This window comes from Bos indicus x Bos taurus, chromosome 2, assembly GCF_003369695.1.
Source record: "Bos indicus x Bos taurus breed Angus x Brahman F1 hybrid chromosome 2, Bos_hybrid_MaternalHap_v2.0, whole genome shotgun sequence".
NCBI classification, from domain to species: Eukaryota; Metazoa; Chordata; class Mammalia; order Artiodactyla; family Bovidae; genus Bos; species Bos indicus x Bos taurus.
The window spans coordinates 130,415,909-130,439,972 of NC_040077.1; the positions used below are offsets into that span (position 1 = coordinate 130,415,909).

Consider the following 24,064-nt stretch of genomic DNA (forward strand, 5'->3'; position numbering starts at 1 on the left):
ACTCTGAAAGCTAAGGACAGGAACTTTCATTTAACATGGGTGCCATTTCTTTCTGATCCATGAACCAGGTTTTGTTTTTTTTTTTTTAGGCATATTAATCTTGTATCTGTACTCCAAGGTGAACTGTCAAAGGTAACCAGATAAAATACAGGAACTCAGCTAAGAAAGTACTTTAATAATCCAAGGGCCTGAACTAGGGAAGTGGCTGTATGCCAGTAAAGAAACAGCTGACCAGTTTGGGGGTGGAGGATGGGTTTATTTAAGGAGATGGTAAATTATGAGGAAATTTTTTAGTTCGGGAAATTACAGGAGAGATGTGTAACACAGACAAATGGAGAAGTTGGAAAAGAAATCTTAAGGTCAAGCTATTATGTTCATTTTTAAGAAAACACGAAAAAGAATAGCCTTTTCAGAATCAGAACACAATAATTTGGTCCTAAGTCCATCAAGGATGAAATCATGTGCCAGTCTGTATCAGAAGTCCCACATACAAGCATACATTTGCAGCAAAAAAGTCTGAAGCAAAAAAAAAAAGAAAAGAAATGTTACTATATAACCTAAACACACACCATAAAATGAGCGACAAACTGAAAGCCTTTCTCTGAACAGGTTATCAGGTGAGAGGCCACCATGGTTACGAAGCCAACCATGATCATTTAAATTTTGTTACAGCTAATGAGGCAGAGGTACCTACATGCAGATACTCAACAATCTATTTTACAAACTACAAGCCTTTTTTTTTTTTTTTAATAACATTACCAAGATTCTGAATCAAAGCAGTCTACCAATTTTGATGCAAAATTAACAGGGTGAACTTCTACAGAAGCACTCAGCTATGCACTTGAAGAAATAATTCAACAAAGAATAAAGACGTTGTAACACTTGCACTAAATTCTATGTCAAGGCAGTACAGCTGGCTTGACTGCAGATGTTTCAGCCTGGCTGCACAGAGGTAACAGTATAGTTCTATCCACTAAGAGATCAAGAGAAACAAAAACGACAAAAATAAGAGTTACAAAGACTGAAAAACAACCAGTATGTGCGGGCAACAAATATGCCTTTTAGAGCACACTTTGCAACCAAAGATAACACCATTAAAGCACAAACTTCTACTCTGATTATGAATTCCTTCTATGGAAATTATATACACATACCACATTTTGAGAAGCTAAGCTCCTATAATAGTATTCAAGATGCATTAATAATACACTTCTTTTAAAGCAATTATCCTTCTATTAAAAAATAAACTTCTAAATAAAGAAAAAAATTAATTTGTTTAATGTCTATTTTTAAACACTTCTATAAAATTAGGTGCAACAGCACTGGTCACTGATTTAAGACTGACTATAGTAGTTCCCTCTACTTAGAATGCTCTGGCCTGGATGACTCATTCAGTCATATCCCCTACAGGTCTTTGCTCAAATGTCATTCTGGAGTGAGAACTCCTCTGACTGCCTTATCTTAAACTGCACCACAAGTTCTACAAACCCCGAAACACTCCACTGTACCCTACCTCCCCTTCTTCATTTTCAGCCACTTATCTCCAACCCACACACTAGTGTGTCAATTTCATGGGGCCAGAGATCTGTTTTGGTCTATTGCATTCACTTCTATCGCCAACACCTAGAACTGTCATTTCCAGAGAGCACACAAAGGATTGCTGAAATCACTAATTAATAAAACAGTATGCATTAGAGATGAAGCGAGTCAAAAAAAAACAAAAACAAAAAACACTTGTTCTCTGAACTCAGAATATACCCATTAGTCGATCCTCTAAGCTCTTAACCCTCATCTATTACTATCTGGAGAAAAGAAGGGAGGGAGGAAGAAAAAAAAAATTTTTTTTAACTCCCTCTGAAAGACAAGAATCCTATTCCTAAAGCTTAAGTCAAGGCCACAGCCCAAACTAGCTATAGTAGTTAACATCTAAGTGTTTAAAAGCCACCCAGTATCATTTTGGGGAATAAACACCCTGAATCATCATGAGCAACTGTAGTCTAGGAATGCACAATTCTGCTTTTTTTCTTTTTGTGGCATGTGGCATGGGGGATCTTAATTCCCTGGCCAGGGATCCCCCCACCTTGCATTGGAAGCCCGGAGTCTTAAACACTGGACCAGCAGGGAAACTCTACTGAGTTTTAAACTAGCAAAAAAGGATACTTTTCTATAAAAAAACAAGATCCCTATAAAGAATGCATACCACATGATGTTTCTAACTGTATCACAGTGAAATAGTTTATGTAGCCAATCTTACACTCCTTAGCTTTATAATTAAAATGTGCTTCTAATTTTCGAACAATTCACTCAGATTTAACATCAATTAAAATAGTATACTTAAGGAAACACAGAACTGCCAAAAAATTATTTCCAGAATCTAGGTTTTCACAAAAATCTTTGCTATTGATTAGCTCTATTTTAAAAGCCATTTCTAAGTCTTACGTTTCTTTTAGAGTGTGTGTTAATATTTGCAAAGAATCACCTCATCTTTGTATTGTTAAAAAAGAGCATGAGAGATCTATGTTTTATAAAAGCAGAAATGATACCAATTTCTCAAACTGAAAGTAGCAGAGGTAAAAAATCTGATGTCAACAGAAAATAACTTTTGTTATCTTCAACATATATCACATCCAAGACATGAATTGTGATCCTAAAGAAAAATTACCCCACTACCAAAAAATAGTAATTTTTTAAAAAAAACTAAAAGAGCCCACCTCTCTTGGTCAACTATCCAACAGTAAGTAAAATGATTTTTTCTATTCCTGGCTCTGAACTAGAACCAAGGACAATTTTTTAGGAGAATATATCTTCATTTCCATGTAATATATGAAACTAGGGGGAAAAAAAAAATCAACGTAAAAGATGGTATCTGGGCCGGGCTTTTGTTTTTGTTGGAAAGGAGAAGTGGATTGGGCAGTATGTATGACAAGAAAAAGCAAAAGAAAGATGTCAAATTATAAAATATGAAGAACTTACAGATTACTGCCACAAACTCCTTAAAAATTTGTGTAAGTTTACAATTATTTTTTAAACATAAAACTTCTTTGGATCTCAAATAAAGTAGTTTTTAAAATTACATGACTTTCAGAGTTTTTAAAAAATGGCTTTGAAATTGCTGCAAGCTTTTCAGAATATTGGAAAATAATACTCAAACTAGGATCACTGATCCAAGAACAAAGAAAACTGGAGAGAGACTCCATTTCAGAGATTCCCTTTGCAGCCACTAGAGAATCACTTTCCCAGTCCCTAATAATGGATTGCAACCCTTCCAATACCTTGCCTGATTTTTAAATTGAGATGGAGCTACACCCCCATGTTGTTACTGTTAAGCTGCCAAGTTGTGTCCAACTCTTTGCAACCCCGGACTGCAACACACCAGGTTCCTCTGTCCTCCAATCTCTCTCCGAGTTTGCTCAAACTCATGTCCATTGAGTGGGTGATGCTATCTAACTATCTCATCCTCTGCTGTCCCCTTCTCCTTTTGGCTTCAATCTTTCCCAGCATTAAGGTCTTTTCCAGTGAGTCAGCTCTTCACATCAGATGGCCCAAGTATTGGAGCTTCAGCATCAGTCCTTCCAATGAATACTTAACTGCCCCATCGATACCCCAAAGATGTGTTTTATACATAACATGCCAAGTTCCATCCTAAGGAAGTGCATATTAGCAATTTCTGTACAAAGATCTTGAGCAGCGTTAGGCTACAGCAAGAATAGATAATCTGTGACCTCTGCTAAAGCCTCTACCTTTCACTTGCCTCAGGAACTTAAAGTTTTTTCCATTTTTCTACCCATAGCAAAGCCACACCAACAGCCCCTGAACCTAATGGAGCCACCAACCACCACAATCTCCCAGTCTACTATCTCAAAGGTGGAACTGGGTGTTCCATGGGTTGGGGAGATAGGGCCATCACCAAACAAGTTTAAACAACACTGAATTAAACAGATTCTGACAATCTGTGATCAAATGTAAAAAACTTCTATGAACCCTTAACAAACTTACATATCATAAATTTCCAAACTGGGGATATATTAAGTAGGGGTTCCAACCCATCCCCATGGAAACCTCTTCCAGCTATTCTGAAACACACTAGAGAATTAACATAGGCATTACTCTTAAAAAAATATTTTTTTTAATTTATTTATTGGCTACACAGCATGCCACGGGGGAATCTTAGCTCCCTAACCAAGGATTGAACCCATGCCCCCAGTATTCTAAGGGCAGAGTTCTAACCACTGGACCACCAGAAAAATTCCCACTCTTAAAAATTTAAAGTATCCCTCTTTGAAGTAAGCCAGAAAGAAAAACACCAATACAGTATACTAACACATATATATGGAATTTAGAAAGATGGTAACAATAACCCTGTGTACGAGACTGCAAAAGAGACACCGATGTATAGATCAGTCTTATGGACTCTGTGGGAGAGGGAGAGGGTGGGAAGATTTGGCAGAATAGCAGTGAAACATGTATAATATCATGTATGAAACGAGTCGCCAGTCCAGGCTCGAAGCAAGGTACTGGATGCTTGGGGCTGGTGCACTGGGACGACCCGGAGGAGGAGGGAGGAGGGTTCAGGATGGGGAGCGCGGGTATACATGTGGCGGATTCATTTCGATATTTGGCAAAACTAATACAATATTGTAAAGTTTAAAAATAAAATAAAATTTAAAAAAAAAAATTTAAAGTATTCCTTATCCCCATTTCCACTGATTTATAAATGCTTAGGGAGAAGACAATGGTACCCCACTCCAATACTCTTGCCTGGAAAATCCCATGGACGGAGGAGCCTGGTGGGCTGCAGTCCATGGGGTCACCAAGAGTCCATGGGGTCACCAGGAGTCGGACACGACTGAGCGACTTCACTTTCACTTTTCACTTTCATGCATTGGAGAAAGAAATGGCAACCCACTCCAGTGTTCTTGCCTGGAGGATCCCAGGGACGGCGGGGCCTGGTGGGCTGCCGTCTATGGGGTTGCACAGAGTTGGACACAACTGAAGCGACTTAGCAGCAGCAGCAGGATGAACTAACATTTCCTTTGGCCCTTTAAACAAATAAATCATACAACCTAAAATGATTCATACATTTTCATAGCTTATATTTTATACTATGTATACTATTTATACACTTTCTGAAACAAATTAGAGTATTAGATACTGATTTAAAGCCCTAGCACTCTCATTTAAAGCCCCAGCACTCAATATTCACAGGAACTATCCATTCATTCCTAGTTAACTGAAAAATGAAAATTTTATATTTAAAATCTAAGTAAGTTGTACTGTTATTCTTAAACCTCACAATAAAAATATGGTTTTCTGGCAAAGTAATAAATAATATAGATGGTTTAACTCCACTTCAAAAGATTCTAAAATTGAGCTCCTCTCAAATAGCCTTCAGCTGTTTTACAAACACTAGAAGCTACCATGAAGCTGTATTAGGATGAAAATCCTTGAAATCACATATAACAAAGATATCTTTCTTAAGAAACTTGACTCTCGCATCCTACTCCTCTTCATCTGCTTTTAGACAGATTTAAAGTAAACCCAATGAAAACAAAAAAATTACAAATATCCTAAAATTGCCTACCAACAAAGTAAATGGATTGTAGCTCAAATCTTGCTTATGCTTTCTTCTACAAAACTTATCATCTCACAGTCTTTAACACTAATTACAATATTCTTTAATTCCACCTTCATTTCTCCCCCTGGTTTCACCTACTCCTCATTTGACCTGTTATCTTCAATCTCTTCTGTTTACACAAGGAGTAACAAAAAGTGATAATCTTTTTAGCTGAAAATGATGGCTGTGGCTTAATATCTAACAGCAGATGGCTTCAAAATGCCCCTTGGGACACACAAAACGGACACAGGTTTGCCTGAGACATTGATTCCCAGCTCTCCTAGGGCTGCAGCACCTCCAGCCAGCCAAGAGTAGTTTTATCCTTTTACTCCAGTGGGGGGGATACCATACTTTTTTTATGTCTCCATTGATTTGAAAAAGGTCACGCAACACTGCTCCAGAGCACACACTGCAAAGGGATATTACTGGTGAATCTCTTCTACATCAATCAGTATTAAGAAAAACCAGAGAATATTTAATCAAGTCCTTTAAAAATAGCAATAATTTTTTCACGATGGTAGTTAAATAAAACTAGATTTTAGTTATTAACATTTTCCCCTGAGACTGGAGATATGGTTTAGTACCAAAAAAGCATAAAACATTTTTTACATCTGATCAGCTAAATGCCAGCTTTGTATTTAACCTGTTTTCATAACCAACAATTATGTGAATGATCCTAATCATATGCTCTTCATAACAGCAATTAGTTTTCCATAAAAAGTCACTGAGTTCAAATGTGTAACCGAACTCAAGTTCAAGCAGTTCTAAAACTAGAATTTAAGATTAGTTATTACTAAGTGGGAAATGACTCTTTAGAAACTAAACATATTAGTTCCTGATGATGAGCACAGACATGAGGTGATTCTACACAATAGGCAGGAAACTATAACTCAGAGGGTGCTTCAAACTTCAATGTGCATGAAAATCACTTGGAGATCGAATTAAAATGCAGATACTGATTCAGTAGGACTGGAATGGAGCCTGAGATACCTAAGGAGCTCCAAGGTGAAGCTTATGCTGCTAGTCCACAGGACTACATACTTCACACTTGAGAACTTACACCCTTAGCTCTATGACACTGCTTAAGATAATGAATATAAACTTAAAGCAGACACCAATTCTCACTTCATTTAATTTTTATGATTTCATGAGATTAATCTGAGGGAGGGATTGTTATTAAACTGTTGATGTTTGAAAGAAATGCATATAACTTCTCAAAAATAGGGGCATTAAGCAAGGCTGTAATAATAGCAAGAGCAAACACCTACAAAGCACTGCTGTGCCCCAGTTAATTGCTTTAAGTATTTCATTTAGAATACTCCTAACAACACTGTGGGGCTTCCCTAACGGCTCAGCAGTGAAGAATCCACCAGCAGAGCCCGGGAAACAGGTTCAATTCCTGGGTCCTGAATTGGGAAGATTCCCTGGAGAAGGAAATGGCAACCCACTCCAGTATTTCTGACTGGGGAATCCTATGGACAGAGGAGCATACCATGGGGTCGCAAGAGTTGGACACGACTTAGCGACCAACCACCACCACCACTGTGAGGTAGAGACTATTGCTAGTCCTTTGCTATGGGTTAATCCAGTCACATAGACGTTACTCGGGCTCATGGAGCTAATAAATGCCAAAGCCAGGATTTGAATCCAAGCAGTCTGATCCCAGAGTCTACACTATTAATCACTATACTCACAGTGTCTCTCTCAAAACACACAGCAATAGCAAATCAAAATGGCTCACTCTTACAGAAAATGATGCAAGTGTCAAGTGTTAAAGAACAGAGTGAGCAACCGAGGTTCTCTTCAGGTGACTGACCACTGACGCTTGGTAAACACTATAACTTAATATGTAGATTTTTGCTGTTAGAAACTGTTCTGGATTTCAGCATAAGAGCTAAATACTTTAACAAAAAAATGTTTCTAATTTTTTTAATAGGACACCATTTTAGTAGCGAAACTGGGGTTTCACTTCATGGAATGAGCAATTTGAGACCAATGTCCCATGGGCAACTAGTGAAGAGTTCTGACATCCAGGACTTATAACAGAAGTGAAGGCCAAAACAAGTAATGAAAATTGATTTGCTTTAGCAAAAATATTTTGGACTGAAGGGATGAGTAACTAAAAGTAGAAACGTAAGGGAAAAAACATAACATGACCAACAATTTTATGCCATTAAATTGAGGGAAAGAAGTCGCATAATTAAGCTATTTCAAAAAAGAAACTGGGGAAGGAAACACATTAAAGTCTGAATAATTTTTAGGAGAATAAAAACCAGTCATCAGGAAAGATTTTCTAAGCAACTATTAATTGTTCAGATAGTACACCTGCAGCAAATATAGGAGTAAACAGATGAATATGTTCAAGCAAAAGATTAGTAATCATCACTTCAATGAGCCCAAATATGCATATGGTTGACCAAGCACAAAAGTCATCTCAGGAAACAAAGTACATACGCCTGTAGAATATGCAGAAAGAGAAAATGTTAACCCTCCGACATCACATTCATTCATTTGACAAACATTTCTTGAGATACATCATGGTTTGCTACTATTCTAGGTGCCAGGGATCAGGGTGACCATACTAGGTCAAAAGTCCTGCCTTCACAGACTTACATTCTAGTGGGTGAAATTAATAGACTTGGAAGAGACTACCAAATATTGAAAACCTAGAATGCAACCTTTAATAGAAAATATATAGGTCTTTATGGGACAGAAGTTAACAAAATATCAACCCTCCTTCCCCCAGCAGAGGAAGCTCTGTGGCCTTAAGTGTTTCTCATTAAGCATTCCTTGTCCTCTCAAAACAGACCCTAAAACGATAAATGCATTTAAAATAAAAAGTACAATTTGACTTTTATTTCCAAGAATGGCTATAAATACTACTCCCAGACAGGCACAGTAAGTGAACCATTTTTAAAGTAACTAGGAATGCTTCTCTAATAAATCATAAAATTAAAAGTGGAAAAAGTACCCGAATAAAAAAAATCTTTAAGTTACAAAAAAGTCAAGATGTGGGTTTGGTGGGCTTTAAAAGAATCTCACTGATGTTTCATTTCAGCCCCTGACTACCTTAGGAGACAGTGGAGGACAGGGGAGCCTGGCCACAGGGTTACAAAGAGTGGGACACAACTTAGCAACTGAACCACCACCACCCTAGGCTGTAATACCTGCCTTGGGTGCCCCCAAAATTAAGTTCAACTGAGTACAGGTGTTATTATATACAAACATTTTAAGAGGTTGTGATACCTTTGGGGTCTTGAAAAAATTACTGAGAAAGTGCTCATTTTTAATACTCAATCACCAATCTCCTTGCCTCAGTATAAAAGCTGTGAAAATGAAAGTGAAGTCGCTCAGTCGTGTCAGACTCTTTGCCACCCCGTGGACTGTAGCCCACACCAGGCTCCTCGGTCCATGGGATTCTCCAGGCAAGAATACTGGAGTGAGTTGCCATTTCCTTCTCCAGGGGATCTTCCTGACCCATAAAAGCTGTAAATCCAAACTATTCTGCCATACTTTTAAAAGGGAAGACAATTGATATGTGTGTATTTAAAGCTCTTATGTACAGAAGAGTCGAGAAATATGGCAGGTAAGTACTTCAATTTTATATTCTTAAAAAGAGATACATTATGGCAAATGTATTTCAGAAGATCCAAGCTCCACACCTATATAATCATCTACCAACACCTACAAACTCCCAAAAGCTGCTTTAAATCGACCACTTCTATTAAGTGTTTAACAAGCAATCTGTTCTCTCTATAGAAACGAGAAACAATGAGAAAGTACTTGTTCCAACATGAACTACCCTTATAACAATGCATTACACAATTGGGTCTCATTCGCTTTACAATGCTAATATTTTTCTGTGCTACTGTACCCTGTAGTCAGTGAAGGATATACAATTCAAGATGTGCCTAAGATTCTGAAGAATGAATACTGAGATCTCCAAAGTCTGAAAATGTTATTCACGTAAGGTGGTTTTTTTTTTTTTTTTTTTTTTTTGGTTAAAAATCCAAAACTCATTTTAACAAAACTAACCAGTAAGCAAAGAACAGGTGTAAAATGACCTGATTCTCTTTTCACCATACCCTTGCCACAAAAGAGCACGTGAGTCGACTCAGGTACCTACTCTGAATCAGTAAGACACACTTATTAAAGTTAAATAATCTAAGAATGTTATTTTGGAACAAAGAAAGGCTTCCACAAATAAATTAACTTCATTCCAATACAGCCACAGGGATCTTTAAAGTTACAGCCCACGCCAAGTGGCTAAAGAAAAGTGTTGTCTTACGTTTTATTCCCCTGGCATTAAGATCATCTTGAGATTTTAAACCTCCCTGGCTTTCAGACGTGTATGAGACAGCCAGGATTTCAAAAGATCATCTCTGAATACCAGTAGTTGGGAAACAGGCAAGATATGCCACTGGGTGGACCCAACAGAGGCTACCAAATGCTGTCTTAATTTAGCGAGCCCCTGACTTGCAGGAGTTAAAAACTCTCACCCCTTATATTGCAATGACGTAATCTTCCCCACTGCATTTCTCTAGGACTTAAAGGGAAAGGGGGGGAGGGTGGGAAGCAAATGAACAAAGAAAAATTTCCCCCTCAAGAGAGGAATCAGGCAAAAAGCAGAACGACAGTTTCGGGAGGTGTTTAGGTTAACTCCCAGCAAGGGAAGCTTCAACTGAAGAGGCGGGGAGGGAGAAGAGTTGGGAGAAGCCAAATGGAAACGGTATTGGGAGGAACTCGACCTAAGGCAGGAATCAAGGAGACCAGAGAAGCGGCGACCGAGCCGCCCCCCAGCCCACCCTCCCGGCCCGGGACGAGGCGTCGGGCGGCCGCGCCGCAGAGCGAGGGAGGCGCGCGGCAGGGCCGAGCCCCTGCGGGCCGCCCGCTTCCCCGACCGCGCTCGCGATCCGCTCCCCTCCCCCGCCGCCGGCCGCAAAATGTCCGCGGCGAAGCAGGAAGTCGAAGCCGGGGCGCGCGCTGGGGGCCTGCCGGCCAGCCGGGGAGCCCCGGCCCCGCCAGCCCGCGGGCGTCTGGGAGAGGGTCTGCGGCCCTCGCCGCCCCGGCCCAGCCGCCCGCCCCGGCGAATGGGGGGGTGGGCGTCCGCGGGGCCGCGGGGGAGGGGAGCCGGGCGGCCGGGATGGGTGTGACCCTTTCCTTCCGCCGCTGCCCGGTGACAGCCTGGCCGCGCCCTCGCCCCGGCACCTCACGCCCCGGCCGCGCGCTCCGGGGCGAACCCGCGCCCCCCGCCGCCGCCGCCGCCGCCGCCGGGCCCTCCGCGACCCCCTCCCCTCAGGCCCCCTGACAGAACCCGGACCCGCGACGCGCGAGCCCGGCACCCCTCCCCCCGCGGCGCCCCGCGCCCGCCCCCCGGGGGTCCCAGAGCGGGAGGTCCCCGCGGACGGGGAGACGCCAGGGGCGGCGCGGCGGGGGCAAGGGGACAGTGTGAGGGGGGAGCCGCTCCCGCGGGGCAACCTCGGGCCCCACACTCACCTCAGCTCCTCCGCCGGGGCGTTGGCAGCACTGCGCGGGGTCTCCTCGGCTGCCGGACAGGGGCACGCGCCTGACGTCAGCACGCAGGCGACGCACGGTTGGGTTATCCGCGGAAATGGGAGGGGACGGGAGGCGAAAAGAGGCCGAGCGGTTCCGGGCGGGGCCTGAACTCCTCCCCCGCCTCCCGCCAGGCCCCTGGTTCGGGCCGCCTAATGCGCACGCGCGTCACCGCGGTCGCTAGTTGGTGGCTGCTCTCTGCACTTCTTTCTGCAGTTCTTTTCCTGGATTTGTAATTTATGCCACAAACGATCGCTTGCAAAGCGCTACCCCTAACATGTCTTTTGATCCTTGCATCCTTACAAAGCGTTAGCATCCCGATTTTGCAGAGAGAAGACAGTGGTTACTCAAATGGACAGTGACTTGCCCAAGACCACACTACAAGTGGGACGGCCTCCTGACTCCCCCTGGCCTGTATTCAGTCCGCCTTAAACTGAGCGCCTAAGAATTGATGCTTTTGAACTGTGGTGTTGGAGAAGACTCTTGAGAGTCCCTTGGACTGCAAGGAGATCCAACCAGTCCATGCCAGTCCTGAAATCAGTCCTGAATATTCATTGGAAGGACTGATGCTGAAGCTGAAACTCCAATACTTTGGCCACCTGATGCGAAGAACTGACTCACTGGAAAAGACCATAGATTGAAGGCGGGAGGAGAAGGGGACGACAGAAGATGAGAAGGTTGGATGGCATCACTGACTCAATGGACATGAGTTTGAGTAAACTCTGGGAGTTGGTGATGGACAGAGAGGCCTGGCATGCTGCAGTCCATGGGGTCGCAAAGAGTCGGACACGACTGAGTGACTGAACTGAACTGGCTTAAGGGCTGAGGTCGCTTCTCATCTCTGTTTAGACCCCTTCTGTCCCTCGCTCAAACCACATCTCTTGGTTTAGAGACTTCCTCCCCACCACCTGCGCTCACTGCCTCCTCTTCAGCCCTTCTGCTGGCTCTCAGCCTTTCAATGTCACCGACTTCCTGATCTTGCTATCCTCACAGCACCCGTTTATCATCTGTCTTCCTGGCTAGTGTGCAAACTTCAGGAGAATAGGAACCTTCCGTCTTGTTCAGATGTTTCCCAGTGTTCCAGGAAAATAGCTTATCTTAGTAATAGCTCCTTTGTTGATGACCACCAGTTAGTTGGCCAAGAAAAACATTTGTTTCCAATATATTTAATAGTTAAGAGTTTCTTTTGGACTTTTTAATTACACAAGAAAAATACATTTTTGAGTGTTTACTATAGGTGGCAGGAGGAGAAGGGGACAATAGAGGATGAGATGGTTGGATGGCATCACCGACTCAATGGACCTGAGTTTGAGTAAACTCCGGGAGTTGGTGATGGACAGGAGGCCTGGCGTGCTACGGTTCATGGGGTTGCAAAGTTGGACACGATTAAGCGACTGAACTGAACTGGACAGGTTTGCATGTAATAGTAGCTAATGTAAAATTCACAACCACCCTAGAAGTTAAGAACTACTACCCCCACTTATTTTTTTTTTCAATCAGCCATAATCACATCTGGGATAAACTTCATAGGCTAGGATACTGCCACTGCACAAAGTTTACCCCCACTTACTGATGCATGAACAGAGGCTCAGATGTGTTAAGGGACTTACCCAAGGTCACCAAGCCAGGCAGTGGCAGAACTAGCACTTAAACCCAAGAGGCCAGTTGACCTACATACTACCTAATTGCAGATAGTATATAGGTAGTTGTAGGTAGTATGTTGGTAGTAGGTAGTACCTACATACTACCTAGCAGATTTATTAAAATGAAATCAGAAGATAAGCTTTAGCTGTTAGTCCTACCCCTAGTGATACCAACTATTAACATTTTGGTGTACACCTTTCCAGATATTCATAGATATATGTGTGTATTACTTTGGCTACCTCATGCGAAGAGTTGACTCATTGGAAAAGACTCTGATGCTGGGAGGGATTGGAGGCAAGAGGAGAAGAGGACGACAGAGGATGAGATGGCTGGATGGCATCATTGACTCGATGGACGTGAGTCTGAGTGAACTCCAGGAGTTGGTGATGGACAGGGAGGCCTGGCGTGCTGCGATTCATGGGGTCGCAAAGAGTCGGACACGACTGAGCGACTGATCTGATCTGATCTGATGTATATCTATGAATATATTGTATACACATTTATTGCACAAAAACAGATTGTACTCCGCATTTCTCTCTCAAAACTACATTGCAAACATCTTTCCATGGCAAGTAAAGCATCATATACTAAAAAATATAAAGTATTTTTTTAATGTGGACCGTTTTTAAAGTCTTTATTGAGTTTGTTACCATATTGCTTGTTTTATGTTTTGTTTTATTTTTTTTTTCTGCCTCAAGGTATGTAGGATCTTAACTGCCCAAAGTGAAAATGAAGTCGCTCAGTTGTGTCCGACTCTGCGAACGAATGGTCTGTAGCCTACCAGGCTCCTCAGTCCATGGGATTTTCCAGGCAAAAATACTGAAGTGGGTTGCCATTTCCTTCTCCAGGGGATCTTCCTGACCCAGTGATCGAACCCGGGTCTCCCTCATTGCAGGCAGACGCTTTACCCTCTGAGCCACCAGGGAAACCAACCCCCCAACCAGGGATCAAATCCACACCCCCTGCACTGGAAGGCCGAGGTCTAGACAACCAGGGAAGTCCCCACGCGTCATTTTTAAAGGCTGCATTTCATTATTCAGGCATTTCTATATTTATCCAATCAATCGCCTACTGTTGGAATTTAGGTTATTTTTGGTTACTGTAAATTTTTGACTGTTGGAAAAATGCATGAGCTTAGTTTCTTAAACTGGAAGGAAAACTGGTTGTTTTCTCCCTCCGCCAAGACCAGTTGGCAGTGACTTTTCCTCCATCCCGTCTCACAGTTCCCATCAGTGTCCCCAGACAATGTCTGCCCTTTTCATCAGCAGCAAAATCCTGATGGGGTGTCACCCAGCCCACTCGATTTTTCCTGCCTTTATCCTGAGGACAAGAACTCACTTAGCACTTTGTCTGTTATGTTGTCAGGGCTTTGTCAGAAGAACCTTCCCAACATTTACATCGCCCCAAAGGCAACAGTGGAGAAGGCAATGGCACCCCACTCCAGTACTCTTGCCTGGAAAATCCCATGGACGGAGGAGCCTGGTGGGCTGCAGTCCATGGGGTCACTAAGTCGGACAAGACTGAGCGACTTCACTTATCACTTTCCTGCATTGGAGAAGGAAATGGCAACCCACTCCAGTGTTCTAGCCTGGAGAATCCCAGGGACGGGGGAGCCTGGTGGGCTGCCATCTATGGGGTGGCACAGAGTCCGACAGGACTGAAGCGATTTAGCAGCAGGAGCAGCAAAGGCAACAGTGTTACTATTTGACCCAGTCTAGCCCTTCCCTTGCCATCAGCCCAGACCTCCACCTCCTGGTGGCCCCTCCCCACTGCCTCACTGGCGGCAGCTGCTTCACCTTTGCAGGAGGGCCAGCCTGTGGGTTTCCACTTCTCCTTCCCCTGTGATTACCAGCCCAGTGTCTATTCCTTCTTCCTCTAGTAACAGCATTTCCATTTCTCCTGGGCAGCTCTTCCCCCAGTTCTCAACCCCTGTGGCTTGAGAGGAAATGAGTCTCTGCCCAAGTTGCAGGGCTAGACACGTGGCCCATGCTTGGCCTATCAGAGCATTTTAGAGGGCCCTCTGGCCACAGCATGCCAGCAGTGGGCACGTGACACAACGAGAGCCAGGAGAGCCGATTCCGGGCCTTTGGTCAGAACTTTCCAGTTGAATGAATCCACCTTCTGAGAGCAGCATGGAATCACGGCACTGCTGGCAGCCCTCTTCTCACCATCAGGCGAGCGACGGCCTGAGAATGAGACCCAGACAGAGGGGAGAACAGAGCAGAGAGACAGGACAGTGAAACCAAGTCTCAGGAGCATGACTGAGCCCTTGGATCCAGTCTTGCTTCAATTTGCAATCACATTAGCCAATAAATTCCCTCTGCTGCCTGGGCCAGGTGGAGTAGGTTTCTGTTACTTGCAACTTCAAGGCTCTTGATGCACCATCACTCTGACACTCCTGACCCCAGTGTCTGCCCCTTGTGGTACTTGCCACCACCCTCTATGTAGATGATTCCCAAATCTCTACCCTCTCTAACCCCTTCTCACCCCCTTTTCCAAATTTCCAGCTACTCACAAATCTCATCAGCACCACAGAAATCATCTTCCAGTTCCCCCGTGCTTCAGGTTCTGCGGTGCCTAGATCGGCTTCGGGTCCCTGAACCTTCATATATCCAGGGATCCCAAACTTTTTTGCATTGTAGATCCTATGCCCACAAATTAATACCCAGCTTCTAGAGGTTTCCTTTAAGAATCTCTCTTTTAGGACTTCCCTGATGGTTCAGTGGTTAAGATTCTGTGCTTCCACTGCAAAGGGTGCTGGATCAATCCTTGGTCAAGAAACTAAGGTCCCACATGCCATGTGGTGCAGCTAAAAAATTTAAGAAATCAAGAAGAAGCTCTGTTTGAATTCATTTTATACAGCACAGCCTTCATCTTCCTAGGTGTTAGTTCTGATTAAGACACTGCCCAGTTCAGGAAATCCCAGTGCTTTCTTCTCTGTCTTCAAAATAAAATTCTAAGTCCTTTAGCCAGGTATTCTCTGTCCGCCATAATCAGGCACCAACTTGCCTTTCCAAAGTTATTTCCCCTTCCCTTCTGTATTAGTTCTACAGAGGAACAGAACCAATAGGAGATTCAATGGATGGATAGATGAATCTACATCTATTTATTAATATATTTATATGTATCTATATTTCCAATTCTACCTAAAGAGATTTATTATAAGGAATTGATTCACACGATTACGGAGGCTGGTACGCCCCAAGATCTGCAAGGTGAGTTGGCAAGTAGAGATGCAGGAACTGGTACAGTTCCCATCCAAGTCTGATGGCCTGAGAACCAGAAGAGCCAATGTTTCCATTGCAGTCCAATAGCCAGCCTCTCAAGACCCAAGAAAAGTCAACATTTCAGTTTGAGTCCAAAGCCAGGACTTACTTCTTTCTTACTCAAGGGAGGGTTAGCCTTTTTGCTCAGACCTTCAACTGGTTGGATGAGGCCCACCACATCAGGGAGGGCAATCTGCTTTACTCAAATGTTAATATCATCCAGAAACTCTCACAGACACATCCAAAATAATGTTTGACCAAATATCTCAGCACCACAGGGCCCAGTCAAGTTGACACATAAAATTAACCATCACAGCTTTCATTCCACCCCCTTATGCTGCAGTTAGAGTAAGTTACTTAGTATTGTGCACGCAGGTACCGTGATTTCTGGTCTCTATGTCCTGCTAATGCTGTTCCACTTACCAACAACACCCATCCTGTTCATCTCTCCTACCTCTCAAGTCCCACTCTCCTTCCCATTCTGAACTGCTCCTTTTGCCAACATGGACCTTGTGTCCTTTCCCACTTCTGTAACTAGGCAGATTCAGTGGTTCCCTTCTTAGTCTGGCAAACTCTTGTTCTTTTCTTCAAGGACTAACCTAGATCTCAGCTGTGAATGCTTCCCTGACAACTCCACACAACCAATTATTCCTATTATGCTCTATTTAAAGCATGCCATATTTGTATCTGCTAAAATGCCATTCGGCCATGAGCAGGCAGGGACCTTAACGTATTCATTTTTGTTTCCTTTTACCTAATTTCCTGGCACTCTGCCGACCTTCAGAAATGTTTGATAAACAATGCATGAATGAGCGTCATCCACCTCTTCCATGAGGCTTGCTCTGGCCCCTGCCACCCAAAGTGGTCCCTGCCTCTTCTAAATTCCCGCAGCTCTTATCTGAGGATTTCCCCAGGCCTCACCCTGTCCTGTCGTGCTTATCCACACTTTCCCTGCCTGACTGTAAGCTCCCAGGTGCAGGATCAGCTTGGGGTGCATCTTATGCCCCTGAGAGTGCTCTTCAGGAGCTTCAGATGTGGTGAGCACTCAAACACTGGTTGAATGAGAGAAGCCTCAACACCACTTTCCCTGACAAATACCGAAGCCTCCAATCCGCTACCATCTCCCCAGAGCCTGTCAAGATTCACTGGAGAAGGATCTATATTAAAGAGGCTCTCCTTTGCATTCCTCAGCCTTAGGATTTACGTGAGAAAGTCCTAATTTAAGACTCTCCGTGTGATTCATAGGTTATAAAACTATTAAGAAAATCAAGGAAGTGATTATTGCAAAAATCCAGCTACTGGCTGCCTCTAACTGAGATAGTAATCTGGAAAGGATCGGGGTGTGCTGGGCTTGGGGGATGATGTTGACAATGCTCTGGTTCATGACCTGGGTGATGATTACTTGGATATTTGCTTTATACGTATTCATTGTACTGTATACTTGTTTTCTGTGCTTTTTCTCACGTTTAATATTTCATAAAAATTAAAATTAGAAATAATTAAATAAAACAAACTCTCACTGTTGTTACTAGAAGGTTGATGTTGTTGTACAAATTCCTATTATGGAAGGATTTCCCCAGTGGTCCAGTGGCTAAGACTCTGCACTTCCAAAGCAGGAGGCAAAAGTTCGATCCCTGGGCGGGGGACTAGATCCCACATGGCGCAACTAGAGCCCGCATGCTGCAGGGAAGACCTGGTGCAGCCAAGTAAATAAATAAATTCCTATCACTGAGACTCAGACCTTTCCTTCCATTCTGGTTCGCTGACCGGTCTTTCCTTCCTCAGACTGGTCGCGGCCCCAGGCCCTGCCGGCAGCCCCATTTTATTGCTGGGACTGCCGCACCTTAAGGGGCCAGAGCTGCCGCAGCGGCAGGCACCTCCAAGGGCCACCACCCTCCTCCCACCCTTTATGCGGTCCCCGCGCTGCTCAGCCTCTCTCCTCCACTTTGTGCCACATCCTTACGCTTGTCCAGGGACCTGGACCCCTCTTGGAGTCAGAGAAAGGAGAGAAACTGACCGAACCTGTTTCCTACCTGCCTTTTCTCTAACTGGCCCAGGCTTGCCACCCTCATCTCTGTTACACATCTCTGGTGAAGATATTCTGGGTCACTGAAGAAGAGTGGATGAGATGGGATAGGGAAGAGAAGAATCTGTCAACACCTGAGCATCTCCTTCCCCATCTGGTCGGTTTTGGTAAGAGCTCAGAAGCATACGGCACAAAGATGAGATTTTAACTTGAAAATGATGCAAGAATTGCTTGTGCGGCCTAACTGGTCATGGGCACATTGCTACCCGTATTCAGCAAGTAGTCGAGTCCGTTATGTACCAGGTACCTTGGCGGCAAAGGTGAACACCGTCCCCCCACTTAACTTCAGTAGCTTCTCCTGGCTCCTGCCCATCCTCTGGCCTTCTACGGACCACGCATTCACTCACTGGGCTCCAGCTATGTTGCTGTCTTTGTTGTTCCTCAGACACATCTGAGCTTCCTGTGAAACCCTCTGAAGCTTGCACTTGCTACTCTCGCTCCTGCTCTGCATGTACCTGCTCCGTTCCAATCTCGCCTCTTCAAGACCTCCTCCCTTCCCCCCACCCCTGCAGCTTCAGTGGCACCTCACACCCACTCTCACACCACACGGTTTTACTTCCTTCCTAGAGCTGATCACTATCCAGAATGATCTCACCTCTTTATTTTTCTTGTAGTCCGTCTCTTCCCATTAAAAAGTAAATGCAAAGATTTCCTTCACCACTGTACCCTCAGCGCTAGAATGTAGGGCGTACTCATAAATGACTGTTGCAGAAAACACCGTGAATGAAGATACAATTCCCACTTAAAGAACTAAGGTCACACAGTGGAACAAGCAACAATCAAGGTAAGTGTTAAGATGGGCGGCATACAAGAATCTGCGGACACAAGAAGAGTATTCACAATAGTTATATGTAATATTTACCAAGTATTTCCTAAGTTCCAGCTATTGTTCTAAATATTTAATATGTATTACCTCACTTGAAATTCATAAGAACTCTAGAAACCATGATCTTCAACAGAAGTGAGGAGTGAAGAGGTCAGTAACCCATGGCCAAAATCATGCAGCCGGTAGATGGAAGCTCTGGGATTCAAATCCAGAGCTGACCACAGACTTCCCAAAGGAGGGAGATTTGCTCTGAGTCTAGAGGACTTGCACAGACTGGTCAGGCCAGGATAGGGCGTATCAACAGAACAGAAGCTTCCTGGCAGAAAGAACAGGCGTGTCCAGGTTCACAGGCACAGAAAAGCAGGATGCTCGGGGGACAGACAAATTATAGAGACATGATGTCGAATGTGAGAAACCAGACACAAAAGAGTATACACTGTCTTTGCCCACTAGCTTCAGCAACACTGCTCCAGGGCGATAGAAAGCATAACAGTTACCTTTCAGGGGGTTGATAACTAGAGAACAGCATGAGGGAGACTTCCAGGGGAGCTGGTTAAATCCTGTGTCTTCATCTGGAAGGTGGTGAGAGGAGTATGCACACTTTGGATAAATTCATTGAGTCATGCAATTAAGATCTGTGTGTTTTACAGGATGCCTGTTATATCTAAATCTTAAAAATTAAAGGTCACGACACACTAGCATTGGCCTATAAACTAACACACTTGTGCTTTTTTTTAAAGAAGTGTAGGCTTTTTTCAACGCTGAGGTTTAATGCCTGAGGATAAGATAAGAAATGAGGAGAGGGATGGGGAGGAGTGAGAAGATAAAAACAGAATTTTAGGTAGAGAAATGAGGAATGCAGAGATGGAGCTGTTTGAGAAATGGGCTCAGGAGGAAGGAAAAGATCAAAGAGACAGCTGAGAAGGAATCACTCGATGAACCTTCCCTTTACCAAGTAGATTCAGCTACAATATAGGCTAGCATAGAACATAGCATATACAGAATGTCTCTGTGCCACGCGAGGGCGACCCTAGCTGGGAATATGAAACAAGACAGGTGTGGGAACTGGACCTCAGAGAGGTGACAAAACTTGTCTGAGATCACACACCTTGAAAGGGCGGGAGTTACCTTTGCTAGGAACATCCCATTTGTGCTAAGACAGGGCTCCAAAACACTTAGCTCTGGCCCCCGAGTGAAGGCGGAGCTTTGGCCCAGAGGAAGTGAAGGGGAGGCCCTGGCTGCTTTGGTGGTGGTGGTGGCTTCCTGCCCAGAAGACACACCCAGCTTCAAAATCACTATTCTGGGCAGTCAGCTTGTTGCTAGGCACCCAGAGGACCCTGGAGCTTTCAAACAGAGCCAGCCAAGGGCTGTTTTAACTTCACCTCACTGCAACATCAGGTGCAAAACGGAGAGGGAAGCCAGCCACCCCAGTGAAGACTGAGTGAAACCTTCCTCTTTTCTTCAGGGGTTTATTTTCACCATCATCTCCATTTTAAACAGGGACAATAATAATCTCCAATTAAACAATTTAATCTCCAACTAAACAGGAATTAATAATCTCACTGCCTTGTTTCCCATGAATTCCAGTCATTTGTGTTCACTAAGAAGGAAGCACTTTAAATTAGGCAGCAACCATGTGTCTTCTACAAAATGAACTATTTCCAGAGGACGTCATGTGCAGGTCGCGTGTTGGAGGCCATGAACAGATTCCCTCTACGTGGGGTTCACAATCCGCTGGGGATACAAACTAGACACTGCATGTGATCCTGGGCACAGGCCTTGGCATAGCAGGTACACAGTGCATATTGCTGAATGAGCAGGGATGCAGAACTAGAGGGAAGGTGTTACAGGAGCTCACAAGAGGGATTCAAATGCTGACTCCAGGCAGAAAGCAAAGAAGGCTTCGTGAAGGTGACCATGGCTACCTGCATCATAAACAATGAACGGGAGTAGGCTGGCAAAGACGGGGGAGGCAGAGGGTGGGACATTTCAGGCCAAGGGAAAATGGCCAATAAATGCATGGTGGTGGGTGGAAAATGTTTAGCAAAATAGTCAACTCATTGTCAAGAGCGTTGTAGTGAGCTGCCTTTGGAGACTGACCACACGGGGTGCTCTGAGGAAGGCCAGATGCGCTTGAATTCTCACCACCACGAGTGGAGGACTCTGCCCCCGCCAGCCCCTGGAGTTGGCCTCCTTTCCAGCAACCAGGGCCTGGCACCCACTCACTGCTCAGGGTGTAGTTGCCCAACAGATGACACATTTTTCCATGGCTCCAGCCAGTTGCTAGGAATCTCATATTACTTTGTGGTCCGTACACTGCTTTTCACCAGCAGCCATCTGGCAGGAGCACTTTTCAGTGACTAGATGAAACTGTGGAACTGGAGTCAAAATAATCACAGAGGGCAAGTCAGACACGAGACATGTTAGAAACGCTCCCCTCCAGCTCCGCTACACTGTCCCTCCTCTTGCCCCATCATTCGCAGAAGTCAAAGCATTCTTGGACGTCCCTGCTGGTCTGGCGGTTAAGAATCCGCCTACCTATGCAGGGAACGCTGGTTTGATCCCTGATCCAGGAAGATTCCACCTTCCCTTGGAGCAACTAAGCCCATGCGCCGTAACTACTGAGCCTGTGCACTGAGGGCCTGTGCTCTGCAAAGCGAAGCCACGGCGATGAAAAGTCGGCACCTCAACGAAGAGCAACCCCTGCTTGCTACAACTAGAGCAAGGCCACAGGCAGCAACGAAGACCCAGAGCAGCCAACAGATAAACGTTAGAAATGAACAGGGTTCTTTAGAATTGGCATCTAGATCGACTGCAGAAATGACAGTGACTGGCAGTGGTGAGAACTACTCTACGGGGTGGAGAAAGCATGGGAACCACCTCTGGAGGAGTGGCACTAGAGACGGGGAGTGACTGTCTTCCCAAATCTCCACAGGGCCCGTGAAATCCTTGGTTTATTTTTTAGTAACCAGGCAGCGTGACCTCTTGGCAAGGGCATGGGACTAGGGCCAGACGGAATGGAGATCAACTCGAGCTTCTCCTCTTACTGGATTTGTTTGGGGTAAGGATTTGCATCTACAAGTTCACGTCCGTGAAAAAGTGTTGGTACTAACAGGTTGCTGGGAGATACTGCTGGGCATTTTACCAGTTTCGGTTTGAGTTCTGGCTAACTTACCTCTGTAAGCCTCACTTGTGCTTTGGAGGTTCACCTCCGTATCTAAACCCCCTACCTTGCATTTTTTATTGAAAGTGTAAGGCTAGGTATTAGCCATACAGAATACTATGCAACTGCTAAAAAAATTTTTTTAATAAACCTTTTTATGTTGATACCAAAAGACTGCTAAGGCTTACTGTGCAAGAAAAATATATTAAACATTCATAATGTATTTTGTGTAAATAAAAAAGGATTTCTCTGGCAATTCGGCAGTCCAGTGGCTAAGACTCTGTACCTCCACTGCAGGAGCCATGGGTTCAATCCCTGGTCGGGGAACTAAGATCCCATATGCCACACAGCATGGTCAAAAAAAAAAGGCAGGGTGATATATGCCTATGTGGGCACATACATGTCTATCTGCAAAACTGTTAATGTGAAGACAGCCTTTACATTTTCCTCTTATATCCTTGGACTTTTCTATACACATGCAAATTAATTTTTTTTTACACTAACTGTATACTTAATCTCTATTATTATTACATCAACTCCACCTCAGATTGTCAGGCATTAGATCCTGAAGGCTGGGAACTCCTTGGGTAGAGGGCAAAGCAGATGCCAACCCTGCTTTCACAGAGCTTACCATTTTATGGGGAGGCAGAAAGAGACTGGCAGGCAGCACAGGACGCAACTGTATAACGTTAAAAATGTCAACAGGAGTTACCTAGGAAGTGAGAGTATGGACCAGGCTTGTTTTTTTCATACTTTTTGTCAAATGAATCTAAGACATGTTATTTTAGATTGGGCTTTCTGTGTGGTTCAGCTGGTAAAGAATCCGCCTGCAATGCAAGAGACCTGGGTTCAATCCCTGGGTTGGGAAGATCCCCTGGAGAAGGGAAAGGCTACCCACTCCAGTATTGTGGCCTGGAAAATTCCGTGGACTGTGTAGTCCACGGGGTCGCAAAAAGTGGGACACAACTGAGCGACTTTCACTTTCAAGATAAAGATGAAAAAAGCCAAAGAGATACCTCACACACAGGAGAGTGCTTTACAATTATCCTCCAATAGAAAATTTGAAGCGAAAAAAAAAAAAAAGGAACCAATAAAGCCCAGTAACACCAGTCTTCCAACAGCTTCTCAATCCAACGTTAAGCTTAAGAGACCGTGGACCAAAGTATAATCTGGGACATGTCTGGATAAAGTCTCTTACCGAAAGTCAGTGGTTCTCAACCAGGGGCAAAGGAGACATTTTTGGTTGTCACACCTAGCTTGTGTTAATCTAGTGAGCAGAGGATAAAGATGCTGTTAAATACCCTAGAATCCACAGGACAAGCCCCCACAAAAAGGAATTACCTGGACCCAAATTGCCAAGGTTGAAAAATCTGTGCTAAGGGATTCAGGAAATCTCAGCTGTTTTAAAATGCCACAGATGAAGACATTTCAGTCCACTTGTAACTCTGGTCCTTTACTTGCATCCTAAATTCTAGGCTATCAAAGCACCTGAGAAACTGGAGCAGGTCAGGAAATTCTTTAACACCAGGAGTTCCTAATCCCTGCAGACTAAAGGAAATACCTTCGGAATGTTTTGAGCAAATGGAGTACTGAAGATACTACGACACTATCACTGTTACTCCGTTGCCAACGTTAAATTTTACTTGAGAGCTTAACCCAGTCAACGAAAGTTATTTCCCAAATACTGTACTGTACGCCCTCCCATTCCCATTGTAAAGGCCTTTACAAAAGGTGTCCCTTCTGTCCAGTGATCTCTGACTCCTACTGAAGTTCAATAAAAATGTCACTTCCCTGACTCAGCTCTTTAAAAAAAAAAAAAAACCCACAAAATGTGTTTTCTTAGTGCTGACTCAAAATTGTATGCCAAAAAAGACTAGTTTTACTCCAGCATTTCTAACAATGTATTTCGATG

General features: G+C 44.1%; 1 protein-coding gene and 1 long non-coding RNA gene across 3 annotated transcripts in view; one reads left to right on the plus strand and one right to left on the minus strand.

Annotated features, from left to right (window-relative positions):
- The window catches only part of CDC42 (cell division cycle 42), a 54,447-nt gene extending 43,228 nt beyond the window's left edge, over window positions 1-11,219 (minus strand). The window contains exon 1 of one of the 2 annotated variants that reach the window (XM_027521081.1): window positions 11,111-11,219. The gene's annotated coding sequence lies outside the window, so the exon portion shown is untranslated. The remainder of the gene's footprint in view (window positions 1-11,110) is intronic. The other variant, XM_027521087.1, reaches the window with a different exon arrangement.
- Window positions 11,220-21,613: 10,394 nt separating this feature from the next.
- Window positions 21,614-23,947, plus strand: LOC113881360. Its single transcript, XR_003508007.1, has 2 exons — window positions 21,614-22,050; window positions 23,628-23,947. It is a non-coding gene; the product is annotated as an uncharacterized LOC113881360 (long non-coding RNA).
- Window positions 23,948-24,064: the final 117 nt, after the last annotated feature.